Raw genomic sequence first — 6,513 nt, 5'->3', positions numbered from 1 at the left:
CAGTAGATGGAAAGAAATAATCAAAATTAAATCAGAATTAAATGAATTAGAATCCAAAAAAACTATAGAAAGAATCAACAAAACAAAGAGTTGGTTGTTCAAAAACTTAACAAAATTGAGAGACCCTTAGCAAATCTTATCAGAAAAAGAAGAGAACACACCCAAATAAATAAACTCAGAGATGAGAATGGAAACATCACCACGGACACAACCAAGATTCAGAACATTATAAGGGAATACTTCTCAAAACTTTATGCTAATAAGTTTGAGAACTTGACAGAAATGGACCTCTTCCTAGCAAATATTGACATGCCAAAACTAAACCAAGATGAGTTAAACTATCTTAACAGGCCCATATCAAGCATGGAAATAGAAACAGCAATAAGAGACCTCCCAGCTAAGAAAAGTCCAGGACCAGATGGTTTTACAGCGGAATTTTACAAGGTCTTCAAAGCAGAGCTCACACCAATTCTCCTCCAACTCTTCAATGAAATTGAAATTGAAAGCTCACTACCGAACACATTCTATGAAGCCATCATAACCCTCATCCCCAAACCAGGCAGGGACTCATCAAAGAAAGAGAACTATAGACCCATTTCTTTGATGAACATTGATGCAAAACTTCTCAACAAAATTTTGGCTAACCGACTTCAACAATTCATCCAAAAAATCATACACCAAAGATCAAACAGGATTCATTTCAGGGATGCAAAGCTGGTTCAATATACGCAAATCAATTATTATTATTCATCACATCAACAGGAGCAATAATAAGAACCACATGGTTATCTCAATAGATGCAGAAAAAGCATTCAACAAGATCCAACACCCCTTTATGATGAAGGTTTTCGAAAAATTAGGAATCCATGGAACATTCCTCAATACAATAAAGGCTGTATATGACAAACCTACAGCCAGCATTATACTCAATGGTGAAAAACTAAAGCCATTTCCCCTTAACTCAGGAACAAGACAAGGATGCCCACTCTCTCCACTTCTCTTCAATATAGTTTTAGAATGCCTAGCTACAGCAATAAGACAAGATGCAGACATAAAGGGGATCCAAATAGGGAAAGAAGAAATAAAACTCTCCCTCTTTGCAGATGACATGATCTTGTATTTAAAGAATCCCATAGACTCCACTCCCAAATTACTCAAGCTGATTCAAAACTTTGGCAAAGTAGCAGGTTATAAAATTAACCCCCCAAAATCAATGGCTTTTCTGTATGCCAACAATGAGAATAGTGTGGCTGAAATTAGGAAAGCAACTCCATTTGTAATAGCCCCACAAAAAATAAAATACCTAGGAATTAAATTAACTAAAGTAGTGAAGGACCTCTATGATGAAAACTTTAAAATCTTGAAAAAGGAAATCAACACAGAACTTAAAAAATGGGAAAACCTCCCATGCTCCTGGATTGGAAAGTTTAACATCGTGAAAATGGCAATACTTCCCAAGGCTATCTACAAATTCAACGCAATACCTATCAAAATTCCACCATCATTCTTCAAGGAAATAGAAGAGGCAATCCAAAATTCATATGGAACAATAAAAGACCCCGAACAGCAAAAATGCTCCTCAACGGAAAGAACACTGCTGGAGGAATATCAATACCAAATTTCAAACTCTACTATAAAGCCATAGTAATCAAAACAGCTTGGTATTGGCATAAGAACAGACCTCAGGACCAATGGAATAGAATTGAAAACCCAGAAATGAACCTACAGACCTATAGCCTTCTAATCTTCGATAAGGGAGCTAAAACAATAGAATGGAAGACAGACAGCCTCTTCAGTAAATGGTGCTGGCAAAACTGGTTAACTACATGTAGAAAACTAAAGCTAGATCCTTATATATCACCCTGCACCAGAATCAACTCCAAATGGATCAAAGACCTTGAAGTCAAAGCAGACACTCTGAAAACATTACAGGATGGAATAGGAGAAACCCTGGGTCTCCTTGGCACAGGCCGAAATTTTCTGAATAGAGACCCAGAAACACAACAAATCAAAGAAAGGTTGGACAAATGGGATTGCATAAGGTTGCAGAGCTTCTGCAGGGCAAATGACATAGCTAGCAAGATCAATAGAAAGCCCACGGATTGGGAGAAGATCTTTACTAGCCATACAACGGACAAGGGTTTCATATCTAAAATATACTTGGAACTCAAAAAATTAAACCACCCATCAACAAACCCTCAAAGAAACAACTGCCCAATAAGTAAGTGGGCGAAAGACTTAAAGAGAAGCTTCTCTGAAGAAGAAAGAAGGATGGCCAATAGACACATGAAGAAATGTTCAACATCCCTAGCCATAAAAGAAATGCAAATCAAAACAACATTGAGATATCACCTCACTCCAGTAAGAACAGCAAAAATCAAGAACTCTAACAACAACAGATGCTGGAGGGGATGTGGACAGAACGGAACCTTACTTCATTGTTGGTGGGAATGTAAACTTGTTCAACCACTTTGGAAAGCAGTATGGAGGTTCCTCAAAAGACTTTACACAGAACTCCCCTATGACCCAGCAATCCCACTTTTGGGCATTTACCCAAATGATCACAAACAAGACCACACTAAAGCTACCAGCACAACTATGTTTATTGCAGCATTATTTACCATAGCTAAGATATGGAACCAACCCAGATGCCCCTCAGTAGATGAATGGATCAAGAAAATGTGGTATATATACACAATGGAATTCTATGCCTCTATCAGAAAGAATGACATTTCCCCATTTGTTAGGAAATGGAAAGGCTTGGAAAAAATTATATTAAGTGAAGTAAGCCAGGCCCAAAGAAACATAGGTCCCATGGTTTCCCTTATTTGCAATACCTAGTATATGTATGAGTCAAGCAGAAAAAGTCAGATAATGTGATGTTAGGAAAACAAACCCTCAAATATGTATTTTAATGTTTTTGTTTCTTTCATGCATGTGTTTCTAACGCATTTATAAGATTATTTCTTTGTTGCTTTGTATGTCCCTCCCCCACAGTGTAACCCCCGCTTTCACTATATTTGATGTCAGTATAACATGTGGAGGAGACGGGGACAAACAAGTCGTTTAAGGATTCAGGTGGACCTGTTGCAACAATGAGAAGTACAAAATGTCATGTCAAAACCAGCTTTACAATGTCGGTGTGGTGGGGGGGAGGAGGGGGGTATGATTGGGCGGGAGGGAGGGGGGAGGCTGGGAAGGGAGGTGAAGGGTAAACAAAGGAGGAGGCTGCAATGCTTGGTAAGAAATGTATGCATTATCCTGCCCATGTAATTGTAACCCCTCTGTACAATATGTTCTCAAATAAAATAAAATAAAATTTAAAATTAAAAAAAATAAATAAATAATCACATTCATTAAATGGAGGCATAATGAAAAACCTAAGAATTGGGCATTACATAGTATAGAGATGCCATTTTTCTGCCAGGACTTTCTTTAGTTAATTGGTATATACCATTTTCTGAATGTAGTTTGGTATATGAAACTAGGATATATTATACCTGACCTGATAATCAATTATTCAAACAGTTTTATCAGAAATGCTTATATCCAAATGTAGAGTGTAATCCAAGTTATGTATATTTGAAGACAATGCTTGGTTAGTCCTCTTCTCACATTACCCATTCCCTTCTTGAGAACAATACACATTGTAAGGAAATGCTTAGAATGTGTTGGAGAAATTGGTTGACTTCAAACCAGTGAGTTACTCTATACTGAATTTTGTTTACTTTATATCTAGAAAAGCTAAATTCTTACTTTATCATTTTCCTTAGGATTTATACTCAGATTTAATCTCTGATCGGTGGCAAAGATATAAATATTTTTTTAACAGTAGCAAAATTCAGGCTGAGGAATCTAGGTACAATGATACTCATGCAGATAGGCCTCATCAGTCATGAGACCATGATATCAAAATGTTAACCAATGCTTACTGGTGTCATGCTTATGAGATTTTGTGTATTATAAACAGTGGTTATTAGATTTTTTTGTAATCAACATCATTTCATGGGATAGGAACTGAAGTGAGACATTATACTCAGAACAAAATTTAACGAGGCATCCAAAATTAGTTACTAAGATACACATCATGTAACACAATGTTTTGAAAATGCAAGCTAAAGGAAATAATTTATAAAAAATCAACATTTACAATAAATACAGAATCAGTATGACTGATTTTTCTTTTACCCCAGTTGCAATAGGGCTTACATGATGATTATATGTTTAGTTAGGTCTTGATATTTAGTTGGAGAAGTTCTTTCATATATTCATTTGTCAGATCGAAGAGGAAATGAATTCCTTGCCAGACTCTACACCCATAATAATGTTACAGATGTATACTGATACTATGCCAAAGTTTCAAATCTGCACGAGTAACTTGGGGTCTTTTTTGGATCTAAATAAATAGATATGCAATTTTGTCAGAACTAGAAAGATTTTGACCACCATTTATTAAACTATTATTTTCTAGAAACTACTTCTCTCTTTTCATGAGATTTTTAATTTCCTTCATATCATGTGTTGATGTTTTCCTTTAGATAAGCCACATTCAGTCTTCTACAAAGTGTAATTTGGAGTAGTTTAAAATTATGTACACTCATGTACAATGCTCAGATTCAACTATTTGCATATTTTTTTTGTTAAATCAGTAGGAATTAGTTCTCAATATGGATACAATTGGAGTTATTCATTACATTTCTGAATTTTTTAAGTATGTCATGATTTTGTTATTTTATTCTTTTAAATATGTGCAGATCTCACTCTGCATACAGTCACATTTGTTTTAAACAATTTTATCCATTCAAGTGATTTACTATATTAGGTTCATCTAGATGAATTTAATTACAAATTAACACAACCATATTTCTGAGACACAATTATCCTTATGGCTCTACGCCATGTTAACATGTAAAGTCGTTTAAGGATACAGGTGGACCCGATGCAACAATGAGAAGTACAAGTTGTCATGTCAAAAACGAACCCTACAACTTTGGTGCGGGGGGGGGGGGGGGCCGGGAGAGAGATTGGGGGGGGTGGAGGGAGGCTGGGAAATGATGTGAAGGGTAAACAAAGGAGGAGGCTGCAATGCTTGATAAGAAATGTACTCATTATCTTGTCCATGGTATTGTAACCCCTCTGTACTATGTTCACAAAAAATAAAAATAAAAATTTAAAAAAAGACAAAACAAAAAGAACATAGTAGATTCTGCACATTAAAAAAACAAAACAAAACTGGGCACAACATGCTTTTGTTCCTGGGGGAGTTCTACTTTGTTGGCTGTTTTTCCAGTTGTGACTTCAACATATGTGAGCATTTTATTTCAGTTGTTTTGTCTCTATATGTTGTTTCCTATAACAGAAAGTACAAAAAGAATCAATGATTTATAACTTTTCCAAATAGAATTCTAACAGAGACACTCGAAATGTTGTGACAACTGGGGATAGGCAGGTCTTCATAAAGAGACATGGTTTGACATGATTTGAATTCTTCCTCCTTGCCGGGCACCGGTGGCTCACTCCTGTAATCCTAGCTACTCAGGAGGATCACGGAGATCTGAGGATCACGGTTCAAAGCCAGCCTGGGCAGGAAAATCTATGAGACCCTTATCTCCAATAAACCATTAGAAAACCAGAAGTGGAGCTGTGTCTCAAGCAGTAGAGTGCTCACCTTGAGCTGAAGAGCACAGGCACAGGGCTCTAGCCCAGAATTCAAGCCTCACGACTGACGGAAAAAAAAAAGATTGAATTCTTCCTCCTCTTGCCTCACTATTTCCAATAGTACTACTGCAAAGACATAAGTGGAAAGAAAATAATTTTGTCTGTATGAATTCAGAATTTTTGTTTCAATTGGGACACCCTACACATTCATACTTCATTATAACTTGAAAATCTTCTTTCCTTCGTTTAAAATCACAGATTTGAATTTATAATCCTAAAATAGCAGCTACTAATTTATATGAAATGATCCAAACTATTTTCACTTCACATTATATGTAATATAGAGTGTAATAATAATAGTATGTAATAATTGACTTTGGGGAAAGTCAATAACTGTGGATTTTTGTGAGATACTGAGTAATAGTAAAACTTATATATGATTCGATTAAAAAATTCACAGTTACATCTAAAAATAAATCATAGTTATAAATTAATGCTGAAAAAGTAAGAATTGTTTATTGGAAAAAGCCAGAAGTTTCAATAAGCTTCCTTTTTAAAAATTATCTTAGATCTGGGCTTTGTTGGGTGATGCCTGTAATCTTAGCTACCCAAAAGTCTGAGATCTGAGGATAGTGGTTCAAAGTCAGCCTGGGCAGAAAAGTCTGTGAAACTCTGATCTCCAATATATCTCTTGAAAACTAGAAACAGCACTGTAGCTGAAGAGATACAGTGGTATCCTTCAGCTGAAGAGAGGAGAGACAGTGCCCAGGCCCAGAGTTAGAGCCCCTACGACAGACAAAACAAAATTGACATGAATTTTACTTTATTTAATGATTTTTTTATTGTGAAAATACA

This window comes from Dipodomys spectabilis, unplaced genomic scaffold (assembly GCF_019054845.1).
Source record: "Dipodomys spectabilis isolate Male_0828 unplaced genomic scaffold, ASM1905484v1 ptg000116l, whole genome shotgun sequence".
NCBI lineage: Eukaryota > Metazoa > Chordata > Mammalia > Rodentia > Heteromyidae > Dipodomys > Dipodomys spectabilis.
Note: the sequence above shows the minus strand (reverse complement) of the source record.